The sequence below is a fragment of the Hirundo rustica genome, chromosome 2 (genome assembly GCF_015227805.2).
Source record: "Hirundo rustica isolate bHirRus1 chromosome 2, bHirRus1.pri.v3, whole genome shotgun sequence".
NCBI classification, from domain to species: Eukaryota; Metazoa; Chordata; class Aves; order Passeriformes; family Hirundinidae; genus Hirundo; species Hirundo rustica.
Genome location: NC_053451.1, coordinates 82,867,474 through 82,885,490, shown reverse-complemented (window position 1 = coordinate 82,885,490; position 18,017 = coordinate 82,867,474). Strand labels below are relative to the sequence as shown.

The following is an 18,017-nucleotide window of genomic DNA, read 5'->3' as shown; positions in this document are numbered from 1 at the left end:
ACAAATTTCACTGGAATCAAAACAAATTCTTCTTCAGTTATAGTTTACAAAGAATATTTTAGCCTGACAAATGAAGTTGAATATAGTTAGAAACACAGAGGCAGGGGGTGTATGGTGGGTTGGGGAGAAGATAATACTTTTTAAGGGAACTTTAAACAGGATATGGAAGCACAGAAAAGACAGAAGAACACGAGTGACTGAGCCTATTCCTCAGAAACTGCAGTCCATTATCAAACAGATGTGTTGCAGAAAAAAATCAATAAGACACTTTTTCTACACATAGCATAAGCCATAAAATGCATCTTTTGATATTGAGCCTCAATCAGAACAGTTAGAAAAAAGTAATGTTATTACTAGCTGCTTAAAATTTGTTTTAAATAATAACATAGCATTAAAGATGCATTTAGTACCATTTATCAGTGTATTTCAGACATGTTCTTCATTGAATTTACACTTTTCTGTGTGGAAATTAAAATTAAAAAGACTAACTTGATTTTTACTTCAAATAACTGTGCAATGTGTTTCAAGTCTGTACTTGAAAATGCACAATATATTAAAATTTTGGCTGGAGGTATGCAAGGGGGAAAATTATTTTTATTTCTGTTTGTTTTGTTTTGCTTTTCCCCCAATTTGGTTAGTTTCACACTGCATAAGCAATGAAGGTAAACAAACCTAAGAAGAACAGTTTATTTGCCTTAAATATGCATTAGGTGGTCATCTTCTGAATAATCCCATGGAGATGTTGCCATTATTTTCATAAGAGCAGGATGCAGAATCAATCTTCTAAGTTTAATAACTTGATAAAACTGAAGTCTTAATCCTATTGCATCAAAATCAGTGGAGAAAATTCCACTAGTTTCAGTTAAGGTAGGAACAAGCCGGTACATTTTTGCTTTAAATTTGCCAATAATATCCTCTTGGCTGTAATAAATCTCTCTCATATTCTTAATACCATAGGAGACACTGTCACTAAGAAAAAATAGCCTTTTTCCTGACAAATGTTGATAAAATCATTATTTTAACTTTAGAGTGAACATGCGGTAGAAGCAGCCTAGGAACTTTTAGTTTTATTTATTTTCAGAAATTCTCTTTATAGGTATCTTTAAAAATGACCTAGCTATTTCTTTTTATTCTGTTAATTCATTTAGACATTGTTGACAATGCCATCTTCCTCTAAACTCTCTTTGGGAGCTCTTTGAAAGTGCTAAGGAATTCCTCCTTGCTTTCCATATCCAGACACTTTTCCTTTTTGGAAGCTGCTTGATAGTTGAGACAAGTCAATGCATCACATATGTTCACTTTTGTACTTAAAAAAAAAGGGGCACCTTAAATGGAAAAGCAAAAATGTAAATTTCAAGTTTTGACAGATGTAGCTGTTCCAGAGTTTACTATTAAATACTGACATTACAACATGACATCCTATTTCATTTCTGCAAGAAGTTAGATTCCTTCACTGAGAACACAGTCATTTACTTAAGTTCTGGTATTTTCTTCTGTTATTCACGTTAAAGACTGTTAAATATAAGTTTACATGTATTATTACTGAAATAAAACACTTGCCATGCTGTTCAAGTTTACTGTAAAACACTCCTAACATTTTTCCAATTCTTCTTTTCAGTTACAGAACAGACAAGCAGGGACCAGTAGCCTGCAATGCAAACTGCTCCTATTATCCCAACAGTCACCATTGGAACTGTAAAACTATTATTTGGAGTTTTGCAGCATAAGAAAGTGGCAGCATGCCTTATAGGATGTTGTGAAACTAGAAAATGTAGAAACACAAAAGTTTTATTTGATTACCTAACACATCCTTCTGATAAAATGTTTGCTGTCTACCATTGCTCTCTTTAAATTCACTTAGACTAGAAAAGCTGACAATTTACTTTGTCATTTTCATGTTGTAAAAAAATTCTGGGGATAGAAGAGAAGATAAATAGTTCTGAGGCTGAATTTGAAGCTACAAGGAGACTGGGGTTTATTTTTTCCTCACAGGTTTTACCTCAAAATTAATTTATTTCCATACTATTTCAATTGTGATTGCAAGACTTCTACCAGTGAATTGTCAATATGAGCAATCAACCACTTGGTAAGACTGGTAGTTCATTAGAGCTAGATATGCGTTATAGCATATCAAAATCTGGGATTATAAATCTAATGTTTTTAACAGGACTATTTAGTCAAAATATACATATGATAAAAAAATACTTTCTATATAAGTAGCCTAAAGAGAGAATATTTAACCTCTCCTTTAAATTCACTGCACTGTGATTCATTGTAATTTAGCAATACTTTGATATCATGGATCATTCAGCATTTGAGAGCAATTTAGCATTTTCCAACAAAGATTTAGTATTTTCCAATTAAAGCAATACTAAACTTTGTGGAAAACAACTATAATAGGATTGTACACTTAGCTTCTTTGCTAATGACACCACCAATTTGTCTTTTTAATTCCAAAATGCTTTCTCATTAAGACCGCCTAAATTCCATGTTTATTTGCTACTCAAAGATATCAAACATTCACATTTTCTGCTTTTTGATCTTGCCAAAATCCAAACAGATGTCTTTTCCTTTTCCCTACATTACACCCTTAGTTCACATTTCTGCTTAACTTTTCCCTGGGTCTGAGGAATCATGGGGCTTCTGGATGGAGAAAATTAGAGATTCTGTTCTGGTTCCTGGACTGTGCCATGATTTCATATCCTGGATACAATAATAAACTTACCAGTCTCAGAAGTCAAAAATTGCTTTTGTCCTTTCAATGCTCTCTCTTCATCTGTGCTAGGAATGATTGCATCGGCTAGGAATTGCCCATGCTGTCTAATTTGAAAGAAATATCTATGTGTCCCAGTTAATACACTAATCTTGCTCTGCCTTGTTTATACCTGGTGGAAAGAGATGCCTTTTTAAAAAGTGATTCTAAGAATCCTAGATCTTCATTCTCTGCTTTAAGCCCTGAGTGGAAAAGTCTCTTCTGAAGAGATCTGTTGCAAGTACCAAAAAACAAGCTTTCTAACTCTCATACCTTAACTATCTTCTTAAAATTAGACAACGTGAAACTCTGCTTTTAGAGTGCATATTCTTGATCATGCTTTGGTATCCTCTTATGCTCTTTTGGCAGTGTCTCCTGTGGTATTAAGAATATGAGAGAGATTTATTATAGCCAAGAGGATATTATTTGTCATCTGCAAATTTACTAATGAAAGAATCAATACCCACATCCATATCATCAATAAAAAGCTTGAACAGAACTGGCCCCAGCACAGACCCCTGAGGGACACCACTCGTGACTGGCTGCCAGCTGGATGCAGCACCATTCACCACCACTCTGTGGGCCCGGCCATGCAGCCAGTTGTTAATCCAGCAGAGAGTGCTCCTGTCCAAGCCATGGGCTGTTGGCTTTTCCAGTAGTGTGCTGAAGTCCAAGTACACAACATCCACAGCGTTTTTCACGTCCACCGGGCAGGTCACCTGGTCATAAAAGGAGATCAGGTTGGTCAAACATGACCTACCCCTCCTAAACCCATGCTGACTGGGCCTGAGACCCTGGCCATCCTGTAAATTCTGTGTGATGAGACTCAGCATAAACTGTTCCATTACCTTGCCAGGTACTGAGGTCAGGCTGACTGATCCATAATTACTAGGATCCTCCCTCCCACCCTTTTTGTGAATGGGTGTCACATTGTCCAGCTTCCAGTCATCTGGAACCTCACCACTGAGGCAGGACTATTGGTAAATTATGGAGAACAGTTTCACAAGCTCATCTGCCAGCTCCCTCATCACCATGGGATGGATCCCATCTGGGCCCATAGATTTATGAACATCCAAGCAGCTCAGCAGTTCTCTGACTGCCTCTGACTGCCTTAGATGATGGGGGGACCATTCTTTTCCCTGATACCATCAACTAATCCAAGAGGACAGTTGTCTTGAGGGCAAGCCACCTTCCCGCTGACAATTGAGGCAAAGAAGGTATTTAGCACTTCTGCATTTTCCTCCTCTGCAGTTACTAAGTTCCCTCATGCATCTAATAAAGAACAAAGGCTGGTCTTACCCTTCCTTTTACCATTAATATATTTGTAAAACATTTTTTTATTGTCCTTTACAGAAGTAGCCATATTAACTTCAAACTGTGGTTTTTTTGGTTTTTTTTTTTTTTCACACGCTCTAGCAACCTCCTTGAATACTTCCTGAGACCCGACCCTCCTTCCAAAGATGATACAACCTCGTTTTATTCCTAAGTTCCTCCCAAACCTCCTTGCCCATCAGGCCAGACATTTGCCTTGCTGACTAGTCTTTCGGCACACAGGGACAGTCTGTTCCTGTGCCCTTAAGATCTCTGTTTTGAAGCACATCCACCTTTCCTGAACTCCTTTGTTTTTAAGGGCTGCTTCCCAAGGAACCCTTTGAATAAGGCTCCTAAACAGGCAAAAGTCTGCTCTCCGGAAATCCGATGTAAAAGTCCTATTGATGGTCCTCCTGATTTCACCAGCTACTGAAAATTTTATAATTTCATGATCACTCTGCCCCAATTCATCTCCAACCACCACATCTCCCACCAGCCCATCTCTATTATAACAGATCTAACATAGTCCTTCCCTTAGTGGGCTCCTCCACCAGCTGCAACAAAAGGTTGTCCTCCATGCACTCTAAAAATTTCCTGGACTGCCTCTTTTCTGCTGTATTAAGTTCCCAGCAGATGTCTGGCAGGTTTGAGTTGCCTACAAGAACATGGGCTGGTGATCCTGAAATATTCTCCAGCTGCTGGTAGAATAAGTTGTCCACCTCTTCCTCCTGCTTGGGTGGACGATAACAGACTCCCAGCAGGATGTCAGCCTTGTTGGCTTTCCCCTTAATTCTTACCCATAGGCATTCAACTTCATCATCATTAGTTTTGATTTCCATGGCAACAAGAGCCTCCCCAATATAAAGAGCCACCCCTCCACCTCTTCTCCCTTTCCTGTCTCTTCTGAAGAGCTTGTAGCCATCAAGTGCAGTGCTCCTGCTATGTGACTCATCCCACCACGTTTCCTTGATGGCAATTCCATCACAGCTTTTCTGTTGCACCATGGCCTCCAGCTCTTCCTGTTTGTTACCCACACTGCGTGCATTGGTATACATGCGCTTCAGCTGAGCTGCTGATTTCCCCCATCTCAGGCTTACCAAATTTGGGCCTGCTTCCAGGCAGCCCAGCTGCATCCCCTTCCCCCTTCAAACCTAGTTTAAAGCCCTCTCAACGAGGTCTGCCAATTCATGAGCTAAGAACCTTCTACCCTTAACAGAGAGATGTATCCCATCTGGTTCCAATAGAGCAGGTGCCATAAAAGTTGCCCCATGATCAAAGAAGCTGAAATCTTGTCAATGATACCAACCCTTGAGCCACTTGGTAATGTGGGCTCTCCTATTCCTTTCAATGTTTTTCTCAGCCACCAAAGGGACTTAGGAAAAGACTATCTGTGCCCCTGCCCTATCAACCACTTGTCCCAGTGCCTTAAAGTCCCTTTTAATTGTCCTCTTTTCAATCTCATCTCTACCAGCCTGGAGTATCAGCAGTGGGTAATAGGAGGATGAATCAGTCCAGGAAGTCAATCTAAATAGGACAGTTTGTATGCAAGTAGAACCACAAAAAAAGAGGTAAGCTCATGCTTTTTCACACTTCCTTCACCTTCTTTTTTAATGCTCTCCCTACAAGATGATAAGAAATATTGTATTGCAGTTTGCCTATTTAACCCAGTTTCTTCATTCTGAAATTGCTTAAATCTAATTTCTCAATGATATCCCCTCATTACCTACACCATTAGCTGTGTTTCTGATGCTACTCACAAGGAGAAACTAAGTAGAGGTCATTTATATCAGGAGAGTTCATTGTAAGAGGTTGTCCTGTGGAATTCAAGCCACATTACTAACAGTGGCAACTTCTGATCAAGTAGTAAGAGATCTCTTTCTCCTTGGAAGTTCTCAGGAGCAAAGAGAAAGCAAATCAATTACATGGTACCAGAGCATCCTTCTGTTGTTTAACCGCATTGCAGAATATTTTTATTTCAAGACTTTCATACAGGTCCAGGCACATTTTCCTAGCTATTCCTAGAACAGGAAAAAAAACCCCAAAAATGCACCCCCCCCCCCCAAAAAAAAAACCCACAAAAAAAACCCCCAAAACCAAAACAAACAAAGAAAAGAAACCCACACATTTTTTAAAAAATAATTAGATGTTTTGACTAATCACAATTCTTTAACTTCTTTATCTTGTTATCTTCTATAAATGTAGTGGATATGATTAGTTTTTCTCACATAAAAAAAACTGTCATTGATGAAAATGTTGTATAAGTAGAGCTTATATGTTCTACTTTCAGGAACACCATAAATAATCCATTCTGAAAAACCTTATGTGTGGCACTTGAGGATAATTTAGAGACCCAGAAAGCAGATAACCATAAATTTGCTACCTGCCTATAGTAAAGTGAAGGGTCATTACCAAAAGTTGCTGAAAGTCAGCTTAAATTCAGACTTCTTTCTTGTTGCAATAATTTAGGAGGAAAAATATATATTTTTTTTTACTAGGGCTGGTGATAAAGAAAGACCTATCTGTGATAGTCTTATTCAGTATAATTTTTTGTCTAATTATACAGTCCTGTTAGTGACAAACATTGTATTTTGTCATAAGAGCAGTGCTTCTCCAGAATTTTCTCTAGGAGGAAAAACCTTCAAATAGAAAGCAATCTAGGGTTTACCTGACAAAAGAGCAACTGTGAAACTGCAGCAGCACACACAGATCTTGTTTTAGGAGATGTACCTGGATCAAATGCTGCAGTGAGCCAATACCACACTAGAGGGTTGACAAGTAAAGCAAATAGGTTTGTCACCAGAGGGAATCACAGAGAAATCGCCTGTTAATGGAAATTCTACTGCACTGCCACAGATGTTGATTTATAAAGGCACTAAAACCAATACTATGTCAAATGTATTAGTCTAAGTCAAAGACTGTATTCTTAAAAACACACACCTAGATTCTAGCTGCCTAGGTTTCTACTGTTAAAATCACTGTACGCTTAAGGATCATCAATCCTTGTATGAGAATAACCATCCTGAAATCACTGAGCAACTCAATACCTCTTTTAAGATCTTTAGGATCCTCCAACCAGATTTGCATTCTCATTTCTTTTCTTTCCAGAGGGATATAACATAATTTGTGTGCTCAGATTTTCCTTAGTAAACACTGACATGACAGTGCTGTACAAGGTACACTAGGAATGGCCATATTCATTTCACTTATGCTTTTAGATAGAGCACTAACACTGAAATTTGTCCAATAACTCTGTAATTATGGCACTAATCCAGTATTTGAGAGAACTGGGTTCTCTGTTTTCCCACCTGTTACTCAATTCTCATACACTTTTCTTAGAGCAGCCCCATAATCTTTTGTCTCTAGCTGAGATGGGATATAACCATGTTTTCTGAATTACCACTCTTTGCGTCTGTCATGGGTTAGTACAGTTTGGTTTTTTAGTTATAAAAGAATCTAGAATAATTCTCCAGGTCAGGACCTGGGAATTGCTTCAGAAGCGACAGAGACCTATCAGAGAGTTAGTTGGAATATTGGCATCTATTCTGACCACTGAAATTGTTAGCTGCAACTTTGGGAAATACCATATAAAACCTCGTGAATTTCCTGTAGGTGGGTCCTTTTTCTTCTTCCTTTGGCCAGAGAGAGAGAGACAGGTAACATCGAGTTGGGCCTGCTGCTCCCCCCTTTTGGGGGAGGAGCTGTCCTGAGGCTTGGCTGGATTCCATCGGCTCCCGGGTGAAGTGGGGGGAAGGAGAGGTTGCTGCTTTGCAACAGCTACTTTCTTCAGAGTTCTCTGGAGCAGGGAGAAATCTCTGCTGGGCCCTGATAAGAGCCGAAGCCACCCTGATTCACACCGAGGGGTGGGCTGAGAAGGCATTTATGGTCCTACCTGGTTTTTTTTGTGATTCCAGACTGCCTGAGTGCTCCAGTCTCTGATGTTTCTGTGAGTTCTTCCTCCCTCATCAGCTCGGCCTTGAACATCTAACACCACGAGCTACAAGAGAGAGAGACAAAGACTCTGGGCAGATTTAACTTTTTCTTAGCAACATGAAGCTTCCAGAGCTTAGCCCTTCTCTGAGATAGTAAAGAAAGACAAAGTGAACATAAAGCACAACAGGATGAAGTCAGTAAAGCGAAAGTGAAAAGACTATTGGGGACAGAGGGTTGAAGAGTTAGTTGTTCTATTCTTACTTGAGCCATGGAAATGAACTCTCTATTTAAGTCATTCCTTCAAATAATGGGAAAGATATACATCTAGGGAGATGATTGTTTTAATTTGTGTGTAGATTTAAGCAAAGGTGTTTGTGATGAACTAAGTAATATCCAATAAGATGCTTGAACAGAGATAAAGATGAGAAGCCCCCTGCGCCAGTGAAGAAGTGAGAAGATATCTCTGTACCTTGAAGGGAAGAATCCTTTGCCTTTAGAGTTATTCATCTTCAAAAAGTAACACCCCAGTGTGCAAAAGTCTAAGACCTAGGACCCATAAGCAGCTTAAGAAACTGCTCCTGGGAGGGTCACAAAGGCAGGTTTCCCCAGGTGGCTGTTTTTGTGACAGTTTAAAACCCACTAGAAAACTGTTCTAAGTTGTCAGTGGGATCCATGACTCTAAAAGATACCCTTCCCCTAATGAATTGATGAAAGACTATTGTCAGATAATGAAACTGACTGAAAATTACAATTTTTGTCTCTTTATGTTGTTTTGTAAGAGAGTGAACAGTTTGTAAGGGGAGGGGAGATTGTTTTTGAAGTTTCATTCAGTTTTAAGGGTTTTTTTCAACTTTCTTTTTTTTTATTCTTTTAGTGTATGTTAATAAACTACTTGTTAATTTTAAGGTTAAGCCTGCTTTGTTTTTCTCCTAGTCTCTCTCCCACAAAAAGAATAAGTACCAAGACCAAAATTTAGTGAAAGTGAAACCACTACAGTGCCGCTTTGAGTAATAAATGCTACCAATAGCAGAAAAAGTAACACAGACACAGACAAAAGGGAAATTCTGTAATTTGGTAGTGCAGTTGGTGCACAGCAGGAAGAAGAGTGGTCTCAGTCATGGATTTCAGTGCAAGCCTTGCTCGCATGTTTTATGGGGCCTAAACAAACCTCTGAGGACAGGTTTGAAACTACCTAGACAAAAAATATTTTTTCTATCAAAAATCACACTTACAAATTGCTCTGTATTTCCCTGTACTTCACTGTGCTTCATTCATTAAATTGTAGTGGTTGGACAACAGAAATGGAGTCAACTGCATTAGTGTGTGCAATGGTTGGTTGGTTGGTTAAATTATTTTTTTAATGTTATTGATGGTTTTCAGTTTCTGTGTATCTTAAAAAGAAGCTGAATAAATACATGAATAGACATATTTAGAAAGAACTATGCCTCTTCAGCATGCTGCTGGTATCTTCTGCCTCCAACACAGCAAATAGGTTTCATAGAAATTTTATCCCCTGATTGTGTGGCAGTTAGAATACAGAGGTCGATACTGTGAAATGTTAAGCACATCTCAGCTTCTTTTTCCTCTTAATTTTATGCTCATCAGTTTTATGTAAATGCTGAAATGAGGATTGCAGTAATAGTCTAATTCATTCATGTTACCTGAACATTAATTCTTGCTTGGCTTCTTTAGAACATTTTTCTTCATTTATTCCCTCTGTACTTTCTTACAGGCATCTGTTCTTTTAGCCCAGACATTTGATTAAATCGCTACAGTTGTCATTGGAAAGTTAGAGTTTTGAAGTGCTCTGGTATGGGTCATCTTGTTTTGTTACTATTGGAGCTCTGTCATTTCTTATAAACTCTTGTGTTTATTCAGTGAGAAAAAAGAAGAGGGTAGCTCAATTAACAAAGATTGGTTTTGAAAAAGAGCCAAGGATTAATGCATTCCTCTCTCAAAAATAATTTTAACTAGAATATTCTTGTAGAAGTTCATAGATATGTTTCAGGCAGAAGAAGAATCTGAGGCCAGGATTTCCATATCCCATAACTTCTGGGTTTCAATAAAATGAAATATTATTATATTTTTAGAGGAGTTTCTTTGTTAAAAAATTCAAATATGTATTTCCAGCTTAAATATAATGATATCTTTGATACAGAGGAAACGTTTTTCAAATTTTTGTGTCTCAGGAAAAATCATCTTAGTGTTCCACCTGAAAAATTTTTCTATATTGGATTTTTCTTTTTTTACCTGCCAACAGAAAAATCAGTTTGAACAACCCTAGATCAGATTATAGATGTGCTTGTGTTCTAATGATTTTCAGCAATGAGAAATCATTTGCCTTTGCCATTTGTTCTTAAAAACAACCAACCAACCAACAACAACAACAACAAACCAAACTAGAAACTTTTCTAATACTAATATATTTACATTACATAAAAGCTACTATATGAATGCAAATTTTTAAAACCCACAAAACAAACATCAAGTTATCAGTTTGTCTTCTCATATTATTTAAAGGATAAAACAAGGTTGAGGGACAAAAGGAAAAAAAAATTAGATTTGCTTTCTTCTATGCCAACTGCAATAAGAAGGACCTCAGGACATAATAGTAGTGAATGCTCGCAGAAACAGAAGATGAAAATTGTGGGAAACCATGTAGATGTTTGGGACCAAAATTTTGTGTGGTTCCAACTGTGGAAAAAACTCAGTCCTACAGTCAATTTATGCTGTAGGGAGGAAGATATTTAGTGCATATAATCTTTATTTATTTATCTATCGTTTGCATAGAAGTTACGTTTGAAAGAAAAAAAAAAAATCTGGCCATGTCTTCTTTTGGCTTCTCCTAGATTATTTATCTGAATTTGGTGGTAAATGGCTTAAGGTTGTTGTGAGCCACCACGAAATGGCTCTACAGCTTAACTAAGGTTACATTCTTGTTTTAAGTGAAATTTCACATTCAAGATCTTTCAGTAATGGTGCAGAGAAAAGGTAAGAAATATAATAGTTGATGGTATAAATTATTTAAATGATGAAAAAAAATATGAATAAAAAAAGATCTACAGTTTTTCAGTCCTCTTCTGATCTACTAAAGACATGTCACTCTTTACATCACATCATCAAATTTAAACGTATCCTCTGCCAGGCTTGGGAACAGAAGGAAGGCAGGCTGTTGCAACAGAATACCAGTATCTTATTACTCCCTTTATGGATTCTTGCAAAGGTGATATTCTGAAGCAAGCATTTGAAGTCATTTCTAGAGCAAGCAGGATAAATGCAATCTATGCTTTGGATTACCAAACATCTTTTGTTAGTATTGTTGAAGAGGTAATATAGTACACCAAATCTATGTATTCTCTAATTCTCTACACACTTTTTGTACTCTTTTTTGATTGTCATTGTCCAGCTGTCTTACTACTCCTTCTGTTAGAGCCTCTGATGAGCACTTTTTGTCTGTAATCAGCTTCCAAGGCACAATTTTGTGTTGGTGCTGAAAAGCTGAAATTGGAAGAAAGCCCCACAGAAATGTTCCAAGCAAGTGAGGACAAGACCTTATAGCTCCAATGAAGGACTCTGTCTAAATCCAGGATTTTGTAGCACAAATATCTCACTAGTATAAATAATTAATTCAAATTATCATTTATGCTTTGCCACCACTCTTTAACGTACACGGGGTATGGTTAATGAAGTACAGGCAACAAAAGAAAAAACTAGCTTGTGCCTCAGACACTGATGCCGTGTCCTTAGATGCTTGCCATATCATTGTCAGGATTTAATTTTCAAAAGAAAATAGCTTAGCACATTTCACTGTTTTGAATTTCCAAGAATGGCCAAGTTGGCAGATATGCAAACCAATTTAATTCTGCCTGGCACCACAGTTCTTTCCCTGGTCCTCAAAGACTATTCTTTGAATGAAGTGAACCACAAAAGGAAAGATTACTCACTACTGGACAACACATGTCTTGTCTGGAAACAAATGTGGATGTGCTTGCCAGCTGTTAATCAAAGTATATAGACAAATAAATTATTTAAATGCTAGAGAGACTTAAATTTCAGTAGTAGCCTTCTGATCTTAGTATACAGCTCTCTTTCCAAGTATTACTCAATGCTCACATTGTTTCTACTCTTATTTTCATATTTCTAGTATGCATTTTTATACATACATTCTTTAATCATATTCATTATAAATGTGAAAGCTCCACTTGATGTTTTCTACTCAGCTAAACCAGTGCAGATAAATTGAAAACCTTTATTACACCCCTCTCCTCTCAAGAGGGCCACTGCAGCAGCAGTTGACATGATTTGAATCACTGAGATGTTACTAGCCGTGAAAACAGAATTTGAGTAAACAGTGTTTGCTGCATGATGTGGAACTACCACTGCCTGAATTCTAAATCTTTGTGAACTCTCTGTTACCAAGAACTGACACTGTGTTTGAAAAATTTTATTTAAAACTGAGTGAATCAACCTTTTACGTAATAAAAATATAAAAATCATTCAAAAAATTGCTTCAGAATGGGACGCATAGATTCCAATCACAGTTAATCAATGGCAGAGTTATTTTTTGGGAATTTCTATTAGTTACTATATCTTAGATTTCTGCCAATGACTCTGAATTTAAATAATAGAGCATAAAATTTAAATAATTTTAGTATTAAAAAAGGGTGGTTATATGTAGGTATTATATGCACACTCCATTTCTGATGTGGTACTGTTCGTAACTGAAATAAGCAAAGCAAATTTCTATAGTTTGAGACCTAACTTTTTGTTAACTCCAATAAAAGTCAAGCTAGAAAAGAAACAATAGAATGAAATTATAGTGATATGATAAGAATTTAACAAAAACATATTACTAGGATACAATTGAACTGATGGAAGAGTGCATTTAGAACTCCTGTGTATGGAAATTTACCAATTCTCATAATCACTGGGTTGTTAGAAAAGTCTGTTTTAAGATAAAACTACAGAAGAAGCTAGAGTTGTTTCAGTCCGTATCAAAAATGGTGTGCAGGAAATGTTTTGGACCGCTTACCATACCAGTTTGGTAGAGCAGTTAAAAAAGTTGTGTTTCAATACCTATTATTTTTTGGTGACTGTGAATGAGAAGTATGTCTATGTCGGCAACTTTCACCTTCTTACATCTTCCTGATCATTCCCAGCTGTTTGGGAGGCAAGTCCCAGGTTTCTGGATGGAAATCGTGTAGGGCCTGGTAGTTATATTATTGCATGGGAAAGTTTTAAAGACAAATTCTTCTTATTTGGAAAGCACAGGAGGAAATTTGGAAAGCTGCATTGGTGAAATGACTTGGGCTTCCCGTTCTTGTCCTACCTCCTACCTCTTGTGTGGCTGTGGAACTGAAGCTCTTTTCTGAGCATAGGGACCATGGTAAGTTGTGAATACAATGATGGAGAGTTTAGGTGCTGGAAAAAAGTTAGAAACAAAAGGATACCATGTTATTCTGGCATAAAAAAAGCTGTGAAAAAAGGTGCATCTAAATTTTTCTATCCAAGTTCTTTCTACTCTAAATACTTCTTCAGACAGTTGTTGAGGATATTGGCTATGCCACTAGGAAAACAACACAATGAATTTAGGAAGGTAAAGCTACAGATCAAGATAAGTTTCAGTGCTTCCTCACAACGAAGAAAAAAGGTATAAGCATGTTGTAAAAGGCCTAAGTATGATGTGTAGGAAGACTAATTTCTCCCCTTTCATATTCTGCAGATGACCTTCAAATTTGACAACTGCTTTGATTAATTGTCAATAGAAAAAGGAAAAGAGCAAGTATTCTATGAAGGGGAAGACAAAGTAAAATTTAATATAATTTCTCTATTTCCACTGAAAATCTGGAAAGTTAGGTCTTAAAAGATTCCCAAGAATGGGGACAAATTATATTTAATGTCTTTATTTATAGACATTGAAAAAAATCTCAATGGAAAAAGTTATACCTATATAATGAAAATGCATGAGGAACATTTAGCAATATAGCTCAGGCCTGCTGGAATTAACTGATCTCATATTGAAATACACTTTTTTATCTTGTGCAGTTATGTCTTCTGACAAAGCAGAAAAGCAGCAAAGTAAATCACAGGAAGCAAAATTTGTGCTATAGCTCAGGAAAGTGGAACATGGATGTGATGCCTATTCATTCTATCCATTTTAGCTCTCAACACAGTAATAATTGCTGTAGGCACACCTCTAAAAGCACCTTACCTTTTGTAAGTTGCTACAAACCATTTGTTAAGTTTCAAAACCAATCTGTATATTAAAAAAACCCTATTTGTTGTTGTCATCTCAAAATTGATTTTTCTCTTGTGCCCATAGTTAAATGGATTACAGGTTATATAAATGCAAGTTTTATCATGGTAGTAGAGAAGAACTGAAACAGCACAATAATTTTTTCATTAAAGTGTAAATGAGCAAATTTTAATAAAAGGTAGCTGCCTAGTTTGCTCCTGCTGCCTTTGGTAAATCTAAACATGTATATTCAAAACTGATGGTCCAACAAGCATCATTGCAAATTTCTTCAATTTAATCTGCTCTGCCTTCCTTTCAACACTAGTTACAATATTTTATAAATGAGATATCAGTCTCCTGCAGTCATCAGATGGTGGGACCTCATTAAAGGCCATTCGAGTGGGAAAGAAATTGAGGGTAGGGGGAAAGAAGCAGGAAAAATAAAAGTTCAGATCTGCTGGATTATTCCTGTTAAAGTTCACATCACACTTAGTGATTGCAATATACTTAATTATCTATGTTATTTATTACTAACAAGCTAAAAACACTATTAAAAATCAAAACTTTAAAAAATTAATTATGAAAACAATGTAAAAGAAGAAGTAGCATATACATCAGCATTTTCTTTGGTTTAGATACTTAATATGCTTTTCCTCCTGGAGCCATAACAGCTATAAACAGCTATGTTAGCTATTATATTTGCTACTACTTGCAAATAAGTTTATATTTTGCTATGACGCTATTAAATTAACAGCTAAAAGGTATTCAATTGATGCTAGCTTAAAGATTATTAGACCAATTGTGAGGGGTTAAGTAAATTTAAAATTAATTAATCATGAGATAGATCAGTAATAAAATAGAAAAGCAGCTTACAAAGACAGGCACTGTTTCTGTTTGCAAAAATGTTACGGAGGTTCTCTGTTGACATTTTATCAATGTTCCTACTTATGTTTGGCAAGGGAAAGTAGCCGACTAAACAAAGGCACTTTTTTGTACACTGGTTCTTAAAATGTCCCCTGAGATTTCCTGGCTTGCCTGGTGCTGTAGTAGAAGCCCTGTATGGAGCTATAGGTATGATCACACACTCAGAAACGTAGTATTTTATCCCTGCACTTCAAGAGAAACCCCATTTATTTTCCTGAAAGACAATTCAGGAAAATTTCAATACTCCTGAAAGCAAATTCATAATGATTTTTATGTCTTAACAGCAGGTTAAAAAAAAAAGCAAAAGCAAAACAAAAACAACCACAACAAAAAACCCAAACAAACAAAAAACCCCACAAAAACCAACCAAACAAACAAAAAATAAAAACAAAGAACAAACCAAAGCAAAAAAGCCCTGCAAACAACTCCAAACCTAAATAATCCCCAAACTCATAAATTAATTAATCTTTCATAATCCTTCAAGAGACATTTGGAACAAACTGAAACACAGGATGTTTTATCTGAACATAAGGGAAAATTTATTCACTATTCTTGATAGTGATCAAGAACTGGCACTATCAAGAAGGTTGTCCAGAGAGGCTGAGGAATCTCCATCCTCAGAGTTAGCGAAAAGCCACCTGGACATGGTCCCAGACAACCAGCTTCAGATGGCCCTGCTTGAGCATGGGGGTTGGACCAGATAATCTCCAAAGTGCCCTTCTGATCTCAGTCATTCTCTGATTCTTGATTCTGGGACAATGGGAGCAAAGAAAACCTGATTTCTTCTGGTATTCATAAAACACAGGTAAGAAAATTGCGTTAATCTACTAAAGGATATTTTAAGTACGTGAAAAAACATACAACTTCTTGTATTTAGTGCTTGGACTTGAAAAAGTGGTGTGGTGGTGAGAGACTGTCAATCTGATTTTGTATCTGTCAGTACCAGAGATTTTCCCCCAGCAAATATTAGGAGGAAAGCATCATGAATTTGTAATATTAGACACAAAAGCTAAATACCCTGTAATGTGTATTCAAGTAAGGATAGAAGCTCTTTAGAATGTACTTTGGACCAGTACACAGACACTTACCTTTTTGGTTTGATGATTTGGACAAGGACATAATGAAAGTCCTTCAGCATTCTTGTTTATGGATTTGGGTAATGTGTGAATGGAGTTGATTGTACCTCAGTGATTGTGTTTTTTTCTGCAGCATGGTACATTTCATGGACAACTGGTAATTAAGTTTCATCTGTATAACAACTTGGTCAGTGTTTAGATGCACTTTACATTTGTATTTTTAATAGAGTGACAATTTTTCTAACCTTTCATAAAGAAAACAGTGACACAAATATTTTTCTTGAGTAATGCAGATAAATCTTAGCATACAATTACTGTATTAAAACAGAGCTGCTAAAAGCTTGACTCAGGCTGGCTTCAGTTAACAGGAAGTTGAGCATGTTTAAGATTGTCTGAAGGCATGGAGGAGCCAAGAGAACCACTCAGGGTTACATTTTCAGGTAAAGGGATCACTAAATTTTGAGTCAGTCTACTGGGGAAGAAGATGCAGTTAAATAACCATTCAGAAGATCACTTACATTTTTGATCAAGCAGATCAGATGAAAAGAACACTTAAACCCATTGAAAATTAAAATAAACCAAAGGTAGATCATGCTAGACAAAGTTTGATTTCATCTTTGATAACTGATCTTCCAAATAGTCTAATCTATAGATACAATGCTAAAGCACGGATGTAGCACTACGTGGGAAAACACTAATTGTGCTGGGAAATAGAGCAGTAACATAACAATTACAAAGCAATGGTTAATGTATGACCAAACAAAGTTTCAGCTATGCAGGTCTGTATTTCCCCACTTTCCAAATCTTGCTCAAAACCACAACTGCCATCTTGGAGCAAACCCTGGTGAATTGTGTGGAGACATGAATTGCAAGACTGGAGAGATATGACTAGTGGAATTAAAGACCAGAGTTGAGAGGAATAGTAATTTTGTTGAGGCGATCAAGCTGTCAAAATGTTAAACTAGAGGGTATATATAGCCAGAAACCGATCAAGTAACATGTATGAGGAACTGAGTGTCCTCAAGTAGCTTACATGGACTAGGATGAAATTTATAATTAGAGGTATGCAATTAAAGATTAGTAATTAGTAATAATTTTACCATAGACTGTTTACTGGAAATGATTATGAGTAGAAAGTCTTGATTACACAAGTTGGACACTATCTCATGTGCACTCCAGCTTATAGAAAGGTCAAATTAATATTAGATAAAGGCAAAATTAACATAAAGACTTTGGAAAATATAAATATCTTTCTTCAAGTCACTGAGAAATTGCTATATTTGGTGCAGTGCTATCAATGTCCAAGAAAGATAAAGAAAGAAAATATTTTCTGGAAAGATGCTTCAGTTCCGCCTCCCCAAGCACTTCAGACATTGAAATCCTACTGAGGTAATTGGTTTCAGTGTCAAAGTAAGGCCTAAATAAAAGTTAGGCAGACAAATACCTTAGAGGATCCAATCCCAAGTTTTCTAGTTTAACGAGAGAATAGCTAAGAATGGATACGACTGCTCTTTTAAAATTCTTTAGGGACATAACACTTGTAAAGGAGAAGAAATGCAGGTAATGTTGGTATAAAAAAGAAATAAGCACACACAGATCATGACTAAATCTAGGCTAGAAACAAGTTCCTGACCACAAGAAAAATAAAGCTGGGGTGGGAGAAAGAAATGACGACAACCTTCTGACTTAAATAAAAATATATATAAATAAAAATATATATAAATAAAAAGTGTTAACACATTTTAGTATATTTATGATAGGATTATGAAATATACTGGCTAATCACAAT

At 36.6% G+C, this 18,017-nt stretch overlaps 1 protein-coding gene across 1 annotated transcript in view; it reads left to right on the top strand.

Moving 5' to 3' along the window:
- The window catches only part of NALF1 (NALCN channel auxiliary factor 1), a 448,825-nt gene that overhangs the window by 331,538 nt on the left and 99,270 nt on the right, over window positions 1-18,017 (top strand). The gene's annotated exons all lie outside the window — the stretch shown is intronic.